Below are 21,267 nucleotides of genomic sequence, written 5' to 3'. Positions count from 1 at the left end.
GAGATGAAAGGCGGCGGCAGCACCGGTAATCCCCTTTACCGACAGCCGCCGCTATAACGTTAATAGCGGCGATCGTCGGTAAGGGGGGGGGCCGGGACGGACCTCACACACTGCCCCAACCCCTCAGCTACCTCCGGTAGCCGGGGGGATGGGGTGGGGGCCGTCCCGGCCCCGCAGCCTTATTCTCTGCCATCGCCGTAAAAAGCTGATGGCAGCAGAATAAGGCCCATTAGTGACCGCCGTAGAAAGCCGTATCGGCGGTCACTAAGGGGTTAAAGCGTAACTGTCATATTTTTTTTTATTGCAGAAATCAGTAGTATAAGCGATTTTAAGAAACTCTGTAATAGGTTTCATCAGCCAAAAAAGCCTCCTTCTGTACTCAAGAAGCAATCTCCCAGCCTCCCCCCCTGACTTCTTATCTGTGCATTATCAGGCAAACACTTCTTCATTACAGAGAAGCCAGTGAAGACGGGTTCTGCTCTCCCATTCTATCCTTATGGAGGGGGGAGGGGCCGAGGGACATGAGGGAGCAGGAAGAGGTGACATGAAGGTCAGCTGTTTGTAGACTGTCTGGGCACCTAAAACGCAGGATTCTGGGGTCAGAAAGGTCAGTGCTTATCTATGAACTTACTGAGAGAAGATTGCAGGATGTTGTGCTTTGCAAGACTGCTCCGTGCTCAGTCACTCCTAACAGCCCCTCCCCTCTCCATAGCCACATAATGGACACAGAAATCCTGCTTCTTCTGAAGTGAGGGGGGAGGCTGGGAGATTGCTTTTTCAGTCCAGAAGGAAACTCTTTTGGTTTATAAAACCTATTACAGAGTTTCTTAAAATCGCTTGTACTGTTGATATTTAATGTTTTAAAAAAAATGACCCTGAAATGACAGTTACGCTTTAAGTCTCTCTGACACTTTGCATAGGAGAATAGAAGCATTTTCTACATTATGGAAGCCCAGACGGATATATGACAGATACCATGTGTCTCCTTGACCTGCTGGCTATCCTACAGTCCTTTTTTATTGTATGAATGCATATTAGTGAAGAATAAAGCAATATGTGCAATAGGTCTTGACTATAGAATGTCTTATCATTTTGTGTTTACAGCTCCTATGCTGAACTATTCTTTTCCATTGGAACAGACTACAGACTATCCATATGTAGGCTTGTTGTGGAGACACTCTCTTCCATATGCTTCCCGACATCTTGTTAGCCTACTATTTATTAGTAAATCGTAGGATCAGACTATAACTTGCAGTCTTTTAACATGAAGCCGAATAGACCTGCAGAGGAGCTGTAGAAGCCAAATAATACAACCGTTTTAGTTAAAGGGGTATCTCGCTCAGGTAAAGTACATGTTGGAGACTAAGAATTTGTTCCATACTTGTTTTTGTCTTTTCAGTCTCCTTCCCCTAGTTTTGAGCCTGCTACTTTGTGCTGAAGACACAGAAAAAATGTGTGCACTGTTCTCCTTGTCTCCGCTCTGCAGAGGGTTAAATCACAGTGAGGTCACCAGCAACTTGACCTCAGATTAACAGCAGTATCACAGACTTCTGGTCATGGACACTGTTTACAGGAGTGGATTCAGAGTGGAGAGTGAACAGCTCACACACAGTTTTCTGTGTCTTCAGCACAAAGGAGAAGGCTCAGAACTGAGGGAAGGAGACTGAAAAGGTCATAAGACGTATGGAACAAATTGTTGGGGTGGGTGTAATTCAACATGTATTTTACCTGAGCAGAATACCCTTTTAAGCTTTATTTGCAAAGTTGCTTAATTTTTATTTTTTTTTATTAAAGGGGTTATCCCACAATTAAGTTACTAGCTGATGTATGGTGGGGTCTAACTGATGGGACACCCACCGATGATAAAAAAAAAGGTGGTAAAATGCTCCCTGGAATAAACAGAGCCCACCTCTCCATTCATTCTTTCATTCTCCATAGTGCTTCCGAGGATAGCTGAGCTCAGCACCCGCCTATGTTCCATAGCACTGCAGTGTACTCATTTTTGGGTTGGGGGGGCACCTTTGTTTTCTGTGGGAGTCTCATTGGAAAAAGGGCATTTTTAAATTGTGGGATTTAAAAAAAAAAAGTAACATTTAAAAAATGGTAAAATTTACAAAAGTTAAAGGGGTTGGCCACTTTATAGTATAATTGTTCAGTGTACAGTATTAGTAAGTGCACTTATTGTATATACTGACAGCAGCTCCCTCATACCATATAGAGCTAAAATCAGACCCCCCTCCTCCAGACTGTGCTGTCCTGCTCTGTGGTGAGTCTGTCCATAAGATGGCTGACATGGAGGAGCATGTGACCATATCCCGCCCCCTTTGTCCAATACTGAGCCTGTGTATGCCTATGGGGGACACAGGGGACGGGACATGGTCACATGCTCCTCCATGTCAGCCATCTTATGGACAGACTCACCACTGAGCAGGACAGCACAGTCTGGAGAAGGAGAGTCTGATGTTAGCTCTATGAGGTACACAGGGAGCTGCTGTCAGTATATACAGTGAGTATACTTACTAATACTGTACACTGAACTCTTTTACTGTAAAGTGGCCAACCCCTTTAAATTTAGATGGGCAATACCAGGCACTAAGAGCCCTAATCTGCAGACCCCATAACTGTAGATATGATTGCATATTGTCTCCCCTGCCAGCTTAATTAAATAGGGTTTGTCTCCAATAAAGATCAGGGAGATGAGCGGTACAGTTGTCAACTCTCCAACTCCTAGGAAGTTTCACGTACAATCCCTTTTCTGGTGAGCAGGACTTGTGCACAGAACTTCCTGGGCGTTGGGCTGTTGGTTCCCTGCAGTAATCTTTGCAGAATGGGCAAGAGATGAACTCTGGATTTTAAATGGGCCCTGTCTTTTAAACAGAATTTGCATAAATCAACTATACAACTAAATACAATAAACTTTGTAATATATTTTAAAGAAAAAGGCCTCCTATTCCCCCTATTGGGCTTCTTTCCTGCCAACTCAGCATTCAGTTTATAAAACCAGTAAAATTTGTCTTGAGATGGAGCAGCTCACTGAGGGATCGGGTTACTTGGATCTTTTAAGATTCTGTGGAGAGTGTAGGAGGGAGAGAGGCGGGAATTTGTAGAGAGGGTCGGAAGGAGCCTGGCTGGGGAGACAGAACCAGATAAAGACAGAGAAACATAGCTGCACCTTTGTAGGTATCAGCACTTGTTTGCTCCTCGTTCGCTGTCACCGCTACTCCACGCGGCAGCAGTGAGTCGGGGGGGCGGGGAGTTGCGGGGGGGGGTTGTCCGGGTGATCGCTAGATCATCGGGGCAGCCCATATAGGATAGCGGCGGTCAGCTGCCGTCATTCCTATTCCACGGAGCGACTGCAGCAGATCGCTGCTATATCAGTCGCTTGTTTTTCAACATGTTTGAAAAACAAGCGACGCAATGATCAGCCGACATGAACGATGTCGGCTGATCGTTGCCCTCTATTCCACGGGATGATTATCGGCCGAATACAGCTGATAATTGTTCCATGGAATGGGGCCTTAAGTCTTCTATCTTATTCCAGTGCTGGATTCATAGCTTAGACTACTCAGTACTGCTCTATGATCTCCACCTGCTGCTACTACTTCTGAAGATGTTCTATATAAATATAGTAGAGCAGAATCCCTTCTTTCTTTGTGTGCAGTGTATTGCCTGTGTGTGCAGTCTGTTGCCACTGCTCCTATTGCACCGGCTAGCAGACCATCGCTAGTGGGATTGTTATTTTGGTTCATGCTTTAAAGGAGAAGTCAGCTAAACTTTTTATTAAAGTATTGTATTGCCCCCCAAAAGTTATACAAATCACCAATATACACTTATTACGGGAAATGCACATACAGTGCTTTTTCCCTGCACTTAACTACTGTAGCAAGGCTTCACTTCCTGGATAACATGGTGATGTCACTTCCTGGATAACATGGTGATGTCACGACCCAACTCCCAGAGCTGTGCGGGCTGTGGCTGCTGGAGATGATGATGGCAGAGGCATGCTCAGTGTCCCTCCAGTGCCCTGTGTCCCTCAGTGTCCTCCTGCCATCATCCTCTTCAGCAGCCACAGCCCGCACAGCTCTGGAAATCGGGTCGTGACATCACTATTTTATCCAGGAAGTGAAGCCTTGATGCAGTAATAAGTGTATATTGGTGATTTGGGGGGAAATACAATACATTAATAAAAATTTTCACCGGACTTATGCTTTAAAAAAACGATCAACCGACATTGTGCATGTGGGCTGATCGTCGCCTTTAAACATGAACTGTTACACTGAACAATTATCTGCCAGAACGGCCGGTAATTGGCCAGGTAAGGCTGATAATCATCTGGTGTAATAGGCCCCTAACACTGCTGCATCTGTATGTCTCTGAAGTAATCACGCTTTAGCCACATTTTGAACTTTGTGAAGGGATTTCTAAGTCTTGAAAAAGAATAACTTTTAATCCTCTTGTTTTAATCTTGAAAACATATAATCCCTTCAGTCTTTTATCAAAGTATTTAAATGTAGATAGAGTGGTGACTGTTCTCTTCACCAGTCCAGGTAAATCCACAGAGTTCATCCACATGTCTTCAGATTCTACAGTTCAGTAATCATTCTCACTATATAACGTCAACTCCGACAGAATGTACAGATTTGTATGAGAAATTCCCCGATATGATGTTCTCCAGCAGCTTGGGCTACATGTGGTGTATTAAAAAAATGGAAACTTTGAGACAGTGAGTAATTGACATTGTTTCCCTCTTTCAAAGAGAATTTGCTGGCATAGCTATTACAAAACCACTTTAAGGGCCTCTGGCTGCTGTTACTCCTCCTCTCCATTGCCCTCTCTTTTTTCTGCCCAGCCCATGCTATTATATTGCTTCCTATTTAAGGGCCAGTTCACACTGAGTAAAATCGGCAGAATACAGCCTGCCTCAGTTTCACAAAGTGTCCATACGGGAGGGCTCGCGTGCCTCTGCTCCCGCCACTCTCTGCGCAAAGAATCGACATGTCAATTCTTTAAACGGAAAAAAACGGAAGCGGACATGCCCGCACCCTCCCATAGGGGCTCCGTTTGAGACTGAGACAGGCTGGATTCCGTGTCGGAGTTGATTCCATATTTAGGCTATATTCACACAACGTAAGAAACCGTCCGTTCCGTGACCCGGAACGGCCAGTCTCGAAAAAGATCATCCCTGCCGGTACTGCAGTACCAGCCAGATGATCTTTAGTGCCACCGAGTTCTGCATCAGAACTGCCCACTGCACATTTTGGAGCGAGCGGCCAGAGCCGCTCGCTCCATAGTGTGCACTGACAGGGTTTTCTGCAGCCGTTATTCACTGAATAGCGGCCGCAGAAAACTGACATATCAGTTTTTTACGGCGCCGTGATAGGTCCTGGACAGAGCGTATACTATGTGTATACGCTCCGGCCAGGATTCCATAGAAGGCAAGGCAACATACATTTTCGTTAAAAGTACGGCTGATGTTGCTGATTGCAACAAAGGCCGTACTTTTATGAAAATATACGTTGTGTGAACATGGCCTTAATGTTAATAATGGATACAGAAATGGTTGTAATTGTTAGATGAGATGACACTCATATTTGTATGCAGAGGTAGGAATGCAAATGTTTGAAAGATGACTGAAATCTCCCACAAACTGTGCCAACACAGACAGACAACATCAGGCCTGTCATGCTTCAGGATATTATCATAGTTTTAACCAAATAAAAATGCATAAAACCAGGAGAGGTGACACATGAGTTGGATGGAAATACAATGCATTTGTGTTTTCTTATATTGGAGCCTTGTGCTAAAAGGAAAAAAATATATATGTTTTTCTCATCATTCAGCACTTAATACCCTATAATGACCAAAGAAAAACAGAATGCTTGAAATCTTTGCTAAATTATTGGAAATTAGAGGGGAATTCCACTCAAACATAACTTTTGATCTGTTGCTGCCCCTTGTGAGACAAACAATTCCTTCCATATTTGTTATTAACTATTTAGTCACCTTCCCCCAGTTCTGAGCTGCTGCTTTCTGCTAAAGACACAAAAATCTGTGTGAGCCTTTCTCTCTGTACCCCCCTTCTCCATTTTGAGAAGGCTTATGTAAACACACCCCTGACTGGTTTTATCTGCAACACTGTAGTTCCTTTGTAATGCTGGGAGGGTTTTTTTGAGGTCTCAGTTGCTAACAGACTCAGTGATTACCCCTACCAGCATTACAATGAAGCTACAATGTTGCAGATAAAGCCAGTCAGGGACTTGTTTACATAATCTGTCTCAGAAGAGAGAGGGAGGAGGGGGAGACAAAGATAGAGGCTCACACAGAGATTTTTGTGACTTCAGCAGAAAGCAGTAGCTGAGAACTAGGGGAAGGAGACTGAATAGATAATAACAAGTATAGAATAAATTGTTAGTCTCACAATGGGCAGCAGCATATCAAAAGTTATGTTTGAGTGGAATTCAGCCAGTCTCTGAAGTGAAAAGCCACTCAGTCAATCACTGACCGGGACGAGACCGTCCTGGCCAGTGATTGGCTGAGTGGCCTGTCACTTCAAAGACCGGATCAGAAGTTTAAGTGGCTGCTGCAGGCAGAAGCGAGAAGAGCACTGGACATCATGGAAAGGTATGTAAAAACTTTTAAAGCAAGGCCTGCACAGACATCGCTAAGATATATACACAGCCCTTGCTGCACAATTATGGAGCAGTGTAATAGGCTCAGTAAGTAATAACTGATCGTGCCATGTAATATGGCCCTAAATCACACCCAATCCACATATTTACCCCAGTGTTTGGGGGGGCAGAAGGCGCAGAAGCATCTTAAAGTTAATCAAGAGAAGTGGGAGGCCCCAGAGCTATACTTGGTGTCATAGCAAAGGCTCTGAATACTTACACCCATGTGAAATTTTAGTTTTTCATTTTTAATAAACCTGAAAAAATTCTGTTTTCACGTTCTCATTATACAGTAATGAGTGCATATTGATAGGGAAAATTTTAGATTTTTTTTATTATTAAAGCTCACAGCATCAAAATAGTGAAATAGATTCATAGTGAAAATAGTAAAAAGGACTTTCCAAATGCATTGTGTATTCTTTTGTTCAGAATTGCTCCCTTCTCGGATGATGCTACTACTGTAGAGCAGGGAGGCCAATGTTAAAATCAGCTGAGAGAGATATTGCTGTAGGGCAACAACTCACATATAGACCAGAAGAAAAACAGAGGAAGATGGTATGTCCAAGGCTAATATATTGTGAGAAGTCAGTGGGGTCAGTAGGACAGCTATATGCTACAGTCATGGCCAAAAGTTTTGAGAAAGATACAAATATTAATTTTTACAAAGTCTACTGTTTCAGTTTTTAAAATGGCAATTTGCATATACTCCAGAATGTTATAAAGAGTGATCAGCTTAACAGCAATTACTTGCAAAGTCAATATTTGCTTAGAAAATGAACTTTATCCCCCAAAACACATTTCAACATCATTGCAGCCCTGCCTTAAAAGGACCAGCTAACATTGTTTCAGTGATTGCTCCATTAACACAGGTGTGGGTGTTGATGAGGACAGGGCTGGAGATCAATCTGTCATGATTAAGTAAGAATGACATCACTGGACACTTTAAAAGGAGGCTGGTGCTTGGCATCATTGTTTCTCTTCTGTTAACCATGGTTATCTCTAAAGAAACACGTGCAGTCATCATTGCACTGCACAAAAATGGCCTATCAGGGAAGAGTATCGCAGCTACAAAGATTGCACCTCAGTCAACTATCTATCGCATCATCAAGAACTTCAACGAGAGAGGTTCCATAGTTGCCAAAAAGGCTCCAGGGCACACAAGAAAGACCAGCAAGCGCCAGGACGTCTCTTAAAAGTGTTTCAGCTGCGGGATCGGGCTACCAGCAGTGCAGAGCTTGCTCAGGAATGGCAGCAGGCAGGTGTGAGTGCATCTTCACGCACTGTGAGGCGAAGACTCTTGGAGCAAGGCCTGGTCTCAAGGAGGGCAGCAAAGAAGCCACTTGTCTCCAGAAAAAACATCAGGGACAGTCTGATATTCTGCAAAAGGTACAGGGAGTGGACTGCTAAGGACTGGGGTAAAGTCATTTTCTCTGATGAATCCCCTTTCCGATTGTTTGGGACATCTGGAAAACAGCTTATTCAGAGAAGACGAGGTGAGCGCTACCACCAGTCTTGTCTCATGCAAACTGTAAAGCATCCTGAAACCATTCATGTGTGGGGTTGCTTCTCAGCCAAGGGAATCTGCTCTCTCACAGTCTTGCCTAAAAACACAGCCATGAATAAAGAATGGTACCAGAATGTCCTCCAAGAGCAACTTCTCCCAACCGTCCAAGAGCAGTTTGGCGATCAACAATGCCTTTTCCAGCATGATGGAGCACCTTGCCATAAAGCAAAGGGAATAACTAAATGGCTCAGGGAACAAAACATAGAGATATTGGGTCCATGGCCTGGAAACTCCCCAGATCTTAATCCCATTGAAAAGAGACGGGTGGACAAACAAAAACCAACAAATTCTGACAAAATGCAAGCATTGATTGTGCAAGAATGGACTGCTATCAGTCAGGATTTGGTCCAGTTTATTAAGAGCATGCCAGGGAGAATTGCAGAGGTCCTGAATAGAGATGAGCGAATTTGCCGAAGTTCGGGTTCGTATGAACCTGAACTATCGTCTTCTGATTCCCGCTGTCTGCAGCCTCCGTGAACAGGGTGGATACAGCCTGAGGACCGCCTGGAAAACTGGGATACTGACATTGGCATAGGCTGTATCCCAGTTTTCCAGCCTGTTCACAGAGGCTGCAGACAGCGGGAATCAGAAGCCGATAGTTCAGGTTCTTACGAACCCAAACTTCGGCAAATTCGCTCATCTCTAGTCCTGAACAAGAAGGGCCAACACTGCAAATATTGACTTGCTGCATTAACTCATTCTAACTGTCAATATAAGCTTTTGTTACTCATAATATGATTGCAATTATATTTCTATATGTGATAAAAACATCTGACAAACACACATACAAACCAGAGGGCAGCAGATCATGTGAAAATATAATATTGGTGTCATTCTCAAAACTTTTGGCCATGACTGTAGAACTGTGGAGACAAATACAGTATTGTTGTATAAAGGGCTTGTGCTGAGTCATGGAAGCTTTGACTATAGTAGTTAGTTTTATTTTATTTCATGCACATTCCCTATGTCATAACCTTTCCGCTTTCTTTTATCAAGTCTGGGACATGTTTGTTCTTGTAACCTTGTAGAATCATCAGCATGATACCCTTTGTAACAAATGATGTCTTGCTCAGCAGTACACTGTGTATTTCACATTTATAATCCAGAAGCAACATATAAATACTCTGTTCACATCATTCCATCATATTGGACATAAAAATGATGGACATCAATACAAAACACGATATAAGACATAGTTGTCGGCCAGGCGCCACTGTTGTCTATCATGTGATGGATCTCTTACAACCTGAATTCTGTTTTAATGCTCATATGATTAATAGAAAAATGTAATTTACAGCTCGGATGTAAACAAGTTTTATCTTCCTTATTGTAATGCAACTATTATAATTGTCATTACAGGGATACCATCCGCCTCTAGCAATCTGTGGTACAGATGACACATGTGAAACCTCGCTGATAGATGGAAGGTTTCCTAAGGTAACATAAGTGTGCTGTTTAAGGTACCATATTAGTTGTTTAATGGAGTCGTAGATCTGCCAAAGGTGTTCTCCAAGTAGAAGAGATTGTTAGCAACAAAAATAAAACTGTAGACCTAACACCTAATTGTTACATGGTATGTAGTCTGGACTTTTTGGGTAGTCCTGTCTGCAGTTGTGGACATGCCATTGTGGACAGAACATAGGTCCAATGTTTTTCAATGGCTCTGTTCACACATCCACACGTACACTCGTCCAGAACAGGAGAGGTTTTCTATGAGAATTTGCTGCTCTGGACAGTTCTTGTCTCAGACAGAGGTGGCAGCAGAGAGCGCTGTGTCAGACTGAAAAGAAAACACATACAGCAGCTGATAAGTACTGGAAAACTTGAAAATTTTAAATAGAACTAAATTACAAATCTATATAACATTCTGAAACCGGTTGATTTGAAAAAAAGATTTTTGCCCCTTTAATGTAGTGCTCCGTGAAGTACTGATGCACATTCACCGGCTGCACTACGAACGTGTGCAAAGAGGAACCTGTCAGCAAGTGTTCAGATTCTCTTCAGCACCACAACAGGGGAAATGTATCATTACATGATAAGGGAATATGTTATCAGAAAATAACCTATTGTTTAAATGGCCGCTGTCACTTTAAATAAAAATCTTTTGACATGTCATAAAGACATGTCAAAATTATTGATCAGTCTACACACCGTCAAGCTTTTCTCTATTAAAATTGAGACAGAGATCGCTTTTCTTCTGGCTCCATGAAATGATCGGTGGGGGTCTGGAAAGTCAAAACAAAGTTTTTGAAAAGTAGGGGGACAGGATATGTTAAAAGTTTATTTTTGAATTGAGTTTGTACGTTAAACTTATTATTAAGAATGTTTGCAATGTTTTTTTTTCCTCTAAATTTTCATTTGACTATCTAGATTATAAAACAATGCTGAAATCTTGTAGTTTTCCTTCTGGCCACTAAACATAATAATAACCAGACACTTCCTGCTCTGTAAAAATTACTTTTCAGAAATTTCCTCCTTATCATCACAAATAAGATTACAGTGAAGTTAACACCAGCTTCTTGATGATAGAATCAGACTATTAACAATAGATGATGTTTAGAGCTCAACCATCCCCCTCCCTGTAAAATGACCTCAGAGCACAGAGGTCACAGAGCATGCCTGAAAAATACCCTCCTATAAAATTGACAAGCCTATTACGCTTGCGGTAATGCATATCTATAAATGCTGGTAAAACTAGTTAAGGCCAGATGGCTGCCTCCATTATAATCTACTAAAATAAAATAAAAAATACAGACTAATGAAAAAACATGTTTCAGTATCTGCCTCTGAATCTAGGCGATACATCAACTTTAGATCAGTGTTTATTCCCTATAATGTATGGTCATGCTTTCAGATGGATGAACTTTGTATTGTAGCTGCTCTTCACTACATCCAATGGACAGAAGTTCTCACCACTGTAGCCCTGCTTGGTTATTACATGGTGTAATAAATTAAAAGAAAAGTTGGGACATAAAACACTACAATACATATAGTGTTAGCAGTGGGCTACAGGAGACGGACCAAATCAGGTATCCCTTTCCTAAATGCCACTGTAGTGACAGTATATAAGAAATGATTTAAGAATGGAAGATTACCTTTACTGGGGAAAACTGCACAGTAAAGAGAAGGCTTTGATATTCTGTTGGGCTCCCTTATGCCTCAATACACGCTATAGTACACTTCATCATGGAGGCATAGAGGTTCTTTATTGCATGTTGTGGTACATTTGCCCATGGATGCCTCGCACGCCTCCGCTCTCCGCGTAGGAGTTCCGCACAGAATTTCGACATCAATTTCGTAGTGTGAACAGGCCCTAAGGGTGGGTTCATGCATAACGGATCCGCAGCAGATTTCATGCTGCAAGTTTGCAGCGAAATCCGGTGTGGATCCCTTCACTGTCACTTTCAATAGGATTACATGCTCGCATGTAATATCGCTGAGCTAATATCGCTGAGCCAATCAGTGCGCTGCCCTGCCACAGCCAAGCATAGGGCAGGAGAAGACCTGGAGTGTCGAGAGGTAATGTGTTAATCGTTAGCCGACGGCTGCACATTGCTATAAAATGTAGTAATGCCTGCCTGGGGGCTGATGATTTTAGGTCCGGAACCTAAAGACACGATCAGCCGATTGTTGTCATTGACTGATCGTTGTCTCTATAACATGGAGCAATAAGCCTCATTTGCTGATTATCGCTCCGTGTAAAAGGGCCCTTAGGCTGAATTTGCCCTCTGCTACATACTAGGTACATATAGTGTTTCTTGGAGATAAAAAAGACAAGTGAAGGACTGTTCTACACGTATACAAGATGTCCTTATGCCTTCCAGTAATGTACAGTCTAGCACATTTAATTAGTACAGTTAACATGTTCTCATTTTGCAAAAAGAAACTTGAACAATCCAAACAAGATTGATAGACCGCTTAAGAGATCAATGTGATCGAATCTGTCTTGCTTTGGAAAAAAAGCCAACACAAATATCAAGCGGCCAAGGTCTTGAAGTGTAATCCTGGGGGAAAAAAAATCTATCCCTCATGCCCTTACTTGCCTTAGCCAAAGCATTATTGTACCTTGTCCATGCCCTTTTTACTATAGGGTGTCTGAGGGGCCTTTAATTTGAGAGTTGGGTCCTGTGTAGTTGTATGTGCCAAACGTTACAGTTTATGGCTATTATGTAAACTGACCAGCCCTGTAAAGCTTTCCCAACAAAAGGAGTGACAACTATTTCTCTTTCTGGATTAGAAGTTGATGTACTTGTTGAGGGTTTTGATGACAGATCTGTGTAACTTTTGTTCTCGGAGTCTGGTTGTTGGATGAGTCATGTTGGCTTTCGTTTATTCTGGAAGATTATCTGGCAGATATTTCAAAATGTGACTAAACCGAGCAGAATGTTTCTTTCTTCTTCCCTATTAGTCTGGGCGGTTTTACTAACCAGTCTGTTGGTTTATGATATTGAGAGCTAATTTCTGGGTGTATAACCTGTGTGAGCTTATGGGGTCTATTTTCTATTTGTTTTGGAACATCTCTTAATATAAAGAAGCTGGACTTACCCACTGTAAGGGTATTTTCACACTGAGTAAAATTGGCGTAATTCCGCTGCGGAACTCTGCTGCGGAATTACACCTGCCTCAGTGTGTCATATAATCTCAATGGGAGAGAGCATGCTCCTCCGCAGCCGCCGGTCTCCGTTCAAAGAAGTGGCATGTCACTTCTTCGAGCGGAGAAGCGCATGCCCTCTCATTCACACTGAGCATGGTGGGAGTTTACCATATTTGCTCAGTGTGAACATACTCTTAGGCATAGAGTTTGTACCTATGGCCGATAAATTGTTGATTCATCAAAGCTTTTAAGAAAATGAGCTAGATACTAAGCATGTGCCGCTGGTTTCCCCCTGAGCTCTTAAAGTGAATGTACAGTATCTCTAGATTACTGGGTCAGATACTAAAACATGTTCTTTTTCTCTATTCTGTTTCTATGATCGTAGGCATTTAGAGAAAAACAAAAGAAGTTGTATGTGAACTGCTACTTTTTTTAAAGGGGCTTTATGGCATATTCCCATCATGTAATTTAACAACGTATTGCTAGAATATACCACATTATTATGATCCTTAGGGGTTTGATTTTTAGGGCACCTGTTTATCCTGAGTATTAAAGGAGAAGGCCAGCCATTTATAAAACCCAGCAGCTGGCAGGAGGGAATTTAATAAACTATGAACTTACCTTTCCCTGTGCCCAGGGTGAGTGGCGGGAACGGCTTCAAAACCCACATCGGGCTCCAGGATCTCATCACTGCACATGTCAATACCTGGCTGATAGACTGGCCACTCAGCTAGTCAGTGACTCATTGGCTGAGCGGCCAGTCCATCAGCCAGGACAAGCATTTTGATGATGTCACAAAACAGAGGGGGGGGGGTGACTTCTGGTGGGGGTCCTGAGGCTGGTCCTGCTGCTCACCGCGGGCACAGGGAGAGGTGAGTGTCTACTTGTTATCACATTCCCCCCTGCCGGCTGCCGGATTTTATTAATGGCGGCAGCAGACCACTATCTTCAATGGGTAGCCTGAACTATCTAAGGATCGTCATCCCCTCCTACAGCTCTTCACGGCCCCTCCCTCTTGCTGTCTGTGCGTGTAATAGCACAGACAGGGACCGGGGAACAAGTGCCATATAATGCATCCTTTTAATGTTTTGTGGGGGGAAAAATTGTATACGCTGTAGCTACTTGATTGAACTCCCTGCTCATTTTGGGCTTAGAAGTCCAGTGGGTGCTCCAGCAGTTTCAAGCTCTCCTCCCTGTCTTCATGGTTTTCTATGGAGAGGGGAAGAGTGGAGAGAGATGAGGCACTAAAACAGGACAACAAAGAGTTAATTTACAGCTACATCACCGGGCTATCTCCTCTGAAGTCAGCACTGACCTTTCTGACCTCTGAATACCGACTTTTACACAGCTCCCACTGTGTAATCCTTTGTTCTCTGCTCTCTGCCTGTGACTAATCTCCCTCCTACCCCCTGCCCTCTCCATAGGTTACACAGGGCTTGACTGATGTAAAAGTATTCCTGATAATGAGCAGTGAAAGAGAGAGAGAGAGAGGAGGGGGGGGGCCTGGGGAAAGTCTTTTTGAATGCAGATAATGGCATATTTGCCTAATAAACCCAATTACAAAGTTTCTTAAAATCGCCTGGACTATTGATTTCTGCAACAACAAAAAAAAAAGGAAAAATGACAGTGACACTTTAAAGGGGTTATCCAGCGCTACAAAAACATGGCCACTTTCCCCCCTCTCTTGTCTCCAGATTGGGTGGGGTTTCAAACTCAGTTCCATTGAAGTAAATGGAGCTTAATTGCAAACTACACCTGAAATGGAGACAAGAGAGTGGGAAAAGCGTCCATGTTTTTGTAGCACTGGATAACCCCTTTAAAGAGGATGTACCATCAGGTACACTCTTTTTAAAATTACACATGAATCGGATGGCACGGGCACGGGGAAGCTTGTGCAGCGGTCCTTTTTTTTTTTTCAAAAAAAGGACCGCGGCATCGGCTTCCCCGTGTCGGCACCGTCCGATTCATATGTATTTCTAAAGATAGTGTACCTGATGGTACATCCTCTTTAATATAAAAGTTAGAAGTTCTACAGGTTTTTTTTTCGACAAAACTATATCAATCACCTTAAATCCTCCTCCTCTTTGACATGAGTCAGGTAGATATGATTGCATTTTCAAGGTGATAGGTACCTTTACAGGTCCTTTGCTTATTGATGTGAGAATGGCTATGCATGTGAAATTCCATTAATACTACAATATATACTTATTGGTGGAGGGCTACACGCCTGCCCAAGGTCTGCAGATGCTGATTATACCACATTATTCTACAGCCTTGGATCTTATTATCAGCACTTTATGACTTTAGATAAGTCACTGTGTTGCTTTGTGTCTGAGTCAAACTACCACCTACCACTTTTCACTTTGTTTTAAATGTGCGTGGGCAGCCTAATAAGTACTGTTTGCCGTTTCCCTGACTTAAAGAATCCATTTTTATAAAAGATATTGAAGATTTTTCTGCCACATAATAGTGCTTAAAATGTTATGTTCATTTTCAAGAGAAAACTTGTGAAAACATGGAAAGTACAAATTACTTGTACTAATATCAGGCAATCTATATCAAAAGCACACTTTACAGAAATATACCATGTAACCCAAAAAAAATTATATATATAAAAAAAAAAAAAAAAAAAATATATATATATATATATATATATATATATATATATATATTAATAACAATCAAAGACTTTGTGGCAACATAGCTAAAGGATGGGGCCAACATGCTACTAGAAATTGGGGCTGGGGCATATTGAGAAATATTGGGATTTTTATACTAGTGCTTTACATTCCAAAAATCATGGGACCAGGTTTTCTAGAATGTCAGGCTAACTGATTAAAGAAGAAGTCCGGGTGTTTTTAAAATCTGGCAGGGGCAGGGGGGGATCAGTAGTATGAACTTACTTCTCCCCTTGGGACCCCCACTGGGCTTTGGGATCTCCAGCGCTGTCACGCCACGACCCAGGCCTTTTCCCCCCTGAGTCGTGACGTCATCACAACTCGGTGAAAATGCCTTTCGGCAGGGTCCCAAGGTCAGTCTCGCTGCTCACCGCGGCCTCGGGGAAAGGTAAGTTCATACTCCTGATTCCCCCCGGCCGGCTGCCAGATTTTAAAAACGTCCAGACTTCTCCTTAAATTTACAAGGACATTGATTTTGCAGGCCAGTTTTCATTTCTAATTGTTCAGTGAAACCAGGAATCAGGAAGGTCCTCTGTAGCCTTTCCCTACCCTTCCTGCCTTGACTGGTGTCTAAACAGGGAGAGAGATCTGTCAGTCAAGGCTGGTGGTGCAGGGAGAAGCTGGCAGGGGCTATCTTGATGTGTCCTGGTCTGGACAGCATCAAAGTGATGAGAGGTTCCCTGTGGCCAGTTTAAAGCCTCTGATTCATGGACAGTTATGTATGTTTTTGTAAATCTGCCCCCGCTGTCTTAAAATATAGTTTTTTTTTACTATTTGGCTGCACGTCTTTATATTTGTATATGTAGTGCCATAAACGAGTACCACTTAGTGAGATTGGCGCTTGTTTGAGGCTTTACAAGGTTCATTCGTGCGGTATATAATAGTCACTCGCACATTCCTTTTTAAGGAAGATGTTCGGGTGACTACTAATGGATTTAATGCTCAAACAGTGGGATTGTCCAACGAGCGAGAGATTTTTGATCCTTTTAAACGAGCCACTTATCTGCAGTGAGTACTCCTGTCCGTTAATCAGGACCCTTCCATTCACAGTCCCTATTTAAAGAAGGTTACAGCCTTGTTGGCTGTTTGGGGGGGGGGGGGGGGGGGGGCTGGAACGTGGACCACCCTAAGAGAGCCCCTATTTCATCCTGTTTGTTGGCATGGCAGTAGTGCAATTTGGCCAAATTGGAAACAGGTTATTTTAGGCACCCAAGCGAAACCACAGATTCAGGCTGTGTGTGGGCAGTAGTGCTTCCTATAATAGACTGACCATCTTTTATAACTTTCATGTATTTAGAGTTTTTACATCCTGTTTTTAAGTGAGCTAGTGGAAATCTCTGAAACATCACGTTTCCTCTGAAGTTTGAAAGCAGAAAAAAACTTTCACAAGTAAACACGTGTTGTCTCCTCATCAATATTCTGCATAGAAGAAATGAATAGTAGTCATAGTTTTTTTTATTTTATATTGTTCCAGTGCTTTCCAGCTCTTTTTACTTTATTACAAGGAAAACATTGTAACTTCTAGTTTGGAAAGGTCCCATCACATTTGAGCAAGCGATTTACCTTTCATGTTCCTAAATATTTTCACAGCTGAAAGGAACTGCCCCACACAATACTTTGGGAAGTTTTCCCAGACTGCAGTCTGTATGCAGTTGATGTTGCTGCCACCCACATCCTGCAGCACAGCCGGGCTGGAAGAAAAACACCCTCTTTGCCTTAAAAAAAAAAATCTATTTTCTGACAAGAAAGACAGCTCTGTTGATTGAATCATTTTTTAATGAGAAATACATATTAGTGTGTTCCTTCTGGCTAATTTGGATGATAAACTCTAATAAGTATAAACAAGAACTATTAAAGATTAATTATTTGCCGCAGCATGCGTCTTTGCTCTGGATACTATTCTAGGCTAGGATGCTATTGGTTCACAATCTGCTGGGCACGAAGACAGTCCAACAGAACTCTACGTCAGTTCTCATGGATGGAATCGTTGCCAATGATTTTTTTCCTGCAGATTTGTAGATGGAAAATCTCTCCAGATCTGCGGCTCGCGCCTCATGTCAATTCTTCCGAGTGGAGAGGCGCAGACAGAGGAGGCATGCAAGCCCTCCCATAGACTTGGCTTTACTAGGCATTGCTCCCACCTAGCAAGAATCCTGCTTCACACTGATGAGGGGCAACACCCCGAAACAGCTGTCTCTGAATGGATACCTGGCCTTGATTTTTTTCATTGTCATTACATTGACTTATAGGGCCACTTAATAGGGTGGTTTTGGGGGTTTCCCCACAGGAGACACCTTCCCGGAGGGATATCTGGCTAGTCCTGTATTTTGAGACTCTTAAATGAGGCTCCACAGGTTCTTTTTTTTTTTTTTTTGCAAATACATCTGTGCAAAACATCTTCTTACCTATGTCACACTTGGTAGATGTGTGTTCAGTAATATTTTCTTCTTTTACAACCGGCAATGTAGCTATGTCACGGTTAGTAGATGTGTGAAGGACCCTACATGTTACACAAAAGTGATGCTCTTTTTTTCTCTTTATCAGGAGACCCTCCATCTACCTCGAAGCGCCAACCACAAGGAGAACAATGGAGCAGACCGACTCCGGGCGCCAGAAAATGGTTGCGGACATCATTTCACTGAAATTAATTACCTCTTCCTTTTTTAATTGTATCTCTTCCATGTGTAGTACATTTGGTTTATGGTTGTTGACACGCTCATGATGTCATATATTGGGAACCGTTCCTGTGTATATCATCAAGTGTAAGAATATATGGGACTCTGAGCCTTGCTTTAGAGAATTACCACAGACAAAGTTGTACTATAACTCAGTTTTTACCGCCTAGGTCAGGTGAATCTCTTCACACTGTGAATCCATGTTTACACACAGTACAGGTGGGCCTTGTGGCCTGTTTCTACCACAGCAACGTCTTCCTCTTCTCAAACACCTCCGTTCACAATAAACCGGTAACTTAAAGCCTTCAATTTCAGTAACAGTTTGCTAATTTTTTGTACCTGTTGGTTACTCACGGCAGAGGCGGCCATTTTACGAGCCAAAATAACATTGATAAGACAAACTAACGGCAATGCTTACACATTGTGTTGTAGGGTATACCTTAATAGTGTTATTAGTCCTTAGGAAAACAGTAAGCCGAATGTTAGTTTAACTCCAGAAATGGCCGCCACCACAGTGTGTAAGTGATGGATGCAGTTTGACACTTTACCCACCCTCTCTGAGGCTAAGAGTCCCCCTTATATCATGTATTACGTTCACCTAGATGTAGCATACTCGCTTTCTTTATTTTCATCCATTGTCTGTATATCTCTATATTTTATTCATGTACACTTTTTCAATGTATAGAAATAGTTGTTTGAAACACATTGTTTCCTTGTGGTAAGTGACAGAGAAGCTGCCACAGGATATGAGACACTGATGAATGGTGCTATTTTGGACTTTTAAACATGCTCCTTGGCAAGGTAGCTCTGATGGGAGTTTTTTTTTTCTTTTTTTTTTTTCATGTTCTAAGAAGGTGTTGGTATTTTTTCCTGATTGTTGTTCTATAGGCGGAACTGACTTTCTTGTCTGCAGTGCGGCTTTTATAGGGTAAATAACTGCTAACAGGGCAAGTCAGGCGAGTACAGTAGTTTTTTTTTCTCTACTTTTGTTTTTTACCAATTCAGGGTAGATACACCAACGTACAGCTATTCTAGTGGGAGCAATCACAAAACTGTAATTTATCTAATCTTGATAACCCCCTCTTCCTATAGTACATTCGATAACTATAGCAATAATATTTCACTAACCTTGTAGAAATCTTTCTTTTTTTTTCTCCCCCCCCCCCCCCCCCCCTCTGTTTTAAAGAAGGTGTATGTCGGAAAAGGGCATGTTTTTGTAAATGTCCTGGGTCTGTGGCAAGTATTAATTTTAGGAACGTGGCAGCTAATAATTTTGCATATTTTTCCTTTTTTTGTTGCAAGATGAAAAAAAAGAGTTTTTTAAAATTATTATTTTACACTTTTGTTCTTGCTCTCAGTGACAAATAAAGTAACCTACTCTTGAAATGCTGTTGTGTTAGACACAATCTGGAAGCCCACCTTAACATTTTTTATTGTTTTTGTGTTATTAAATATACCACAGTCTTTAGCTCTTCCTTACACAGTGCAGACTATATTCTGAGCTGTTTTAGCTTTTGACTGTTATAGACAGTGCATGCTTAGCCTATGATTTCTTATCTTGTAATTTTCTTTTTCTTTTATGTTTTTTGAGTGTCCTATTGTATATGAATAGAAAGATATCAGCTGTGCTGTATATAATAGAGCAATTTTAATCAATATTAAGCAGTCGTGGCATATATGTATGGTTGCAGTTGTGTATTGATAAAAGGCAAGCTTTTGTAATAATGTGATCTCTAATAATGCACTTCAAGTACCCAATGTATTTTAACTATTTTAGTAGAATTTGTTCAATAAACCTGCAAGCTCTAACAGTTTCAACACGTGTTCTCTTTTGTCCAGTTTTTTTTAACACAGTGCTACAGTGGTAGAAGAAAGATGTGAAATATAAATGAGTTATTAGGCCATATAAAAGTGACAGCCTAGCTTCAGTCCTACCTCCACCCCCTCCGATCATCTGTTTTGAAGAGGACCAAGTGCCTTTGAAGGTGGTGCAACCTCATCAGCACTCATATCTGCCTTTCTATACTAGTAATAGTAGTAGTTAAGGTACTACAGCTTTCTCCCATTGAGGAGAATAGGGAAATGCTGTAGAATGTTGCTGCCTCACTACTAAAGGATGCAGGATGAGAACTGTGGCCCCTCCAAACAGCTGATCTGTGTCCAGCCGGTGTTCAGACCCCTGACGATATTGATGGCTTATCTCTTGTGCCACTCTTATGAAGAAAACAGAGACCCTTGGGTTTCTGGATGTTTTTTAAATGTTTTATATAGATAGGACAATAGGTGAGGCTCACAACTCAGCCCCCCATCTCCCCAGAATGATTTCTGGAGAGATCACAGAACTATTCATGTCAGTTGAACAGTTCCTGTCTATTTTTCCCTATATCCATATGTGTTGCTATAAAGCATTTCTCTAGCTGCTCAGGCAAGATGGCTGCCCTCAGAATAATGGACAAAAATTGAATAAAAAAATCACCATCAGAAAGAAAAAAACATTTGAAAATCTGTTCGCTCCCCCAGTAGTTTATAGCCCCCGTGTGCGCTCCCCCAGTAGTTTATAGCCCCCCATGTGCGCTCCCCCAGTAGTATATAGCCCCCCTTTGTGCTCCCCCAGTAGTATATAGACCCCCGCCTTGTGCTCCCCAGTAGTATATAGCCCCCATATGCGCTCCCCCAGTATAGGCCCCTGTGCGGTCCCCAAGTAGTATATAGACCCATGCTTTGTGCTCCCCAGTAGTATATAGCCCCCCTGTGCTCCCCCTCCCATATAGTATATAACATAAAAAAAACTTATACTCACCTGGGTCAAGCATCTCCTCTTCTCTCCCCCTCTTTTGGCCACACTGCAGCGGTCACAAGAGACCGCTCTCCCCTTGTCTTGGCGTCGGCGCTCCAGTGACCTCACTAGAGTACCAGCACCAGAGACAGAGAGCAGCCTCTTTTGACCGCCGCGGCCTCAAGAAAGACTGACAGGGATGGAGCCAATGGTTCCCTCTCTGCCAGTGCTGCTGCACGGTAACTATGAGCATTCGTTACGAGCGCAGCTCAGTATACAGGTATAAACTAACCACCGATCCTGCTGCTTCCA

At 42.4% G+C, this 21,267-nt stretch overlaps 1 long non-coding RNA gene across 1 annotated transcript in view; it reads left to right on the top strand.

Moving 5' to 3' along the window:
- The window catches only part of LOC138787401 (uncharacterized), a 29,583-nt gene extending 9,586 nt beyond the window's left edge, over positions 1-19,997 (top strand). Inside the window, exons 3-4 of the long non-coding RNA XR_011362367.1 lie at positions 9,592-9,669; positions 18,049-19,997. This is a non-coding gene — a long non-coding RNA (uncharacterized lncRNA). The remainder of the gene's footprint in view (positions 1-9,591; positions 9,670-18,048) is intronic.
- Positions 19,998-21,267: the final 1,270 nt, after the last annotated feature.

Source organism: Dendropsophus ebraccatus, chromosome 3 (assembly GCF_027789765.1).
Source record: "Dendropsophus ebraccatus isolate aDenEbr1 chromosome 3, aDenEbr1.pat, whole genome shotgun sequence".
NCBI classification, from domain to species: Eukaryota; Metazoa; Chordata; class Amphibia; order Anura; family Hylidae; genus Dendropsophus; species Dendropsophus ebraccatus.
Note: the sequence above shows the minus strand (reverse complement) of the source record. Positions and strands in the feature narration are given on the sequence as shown.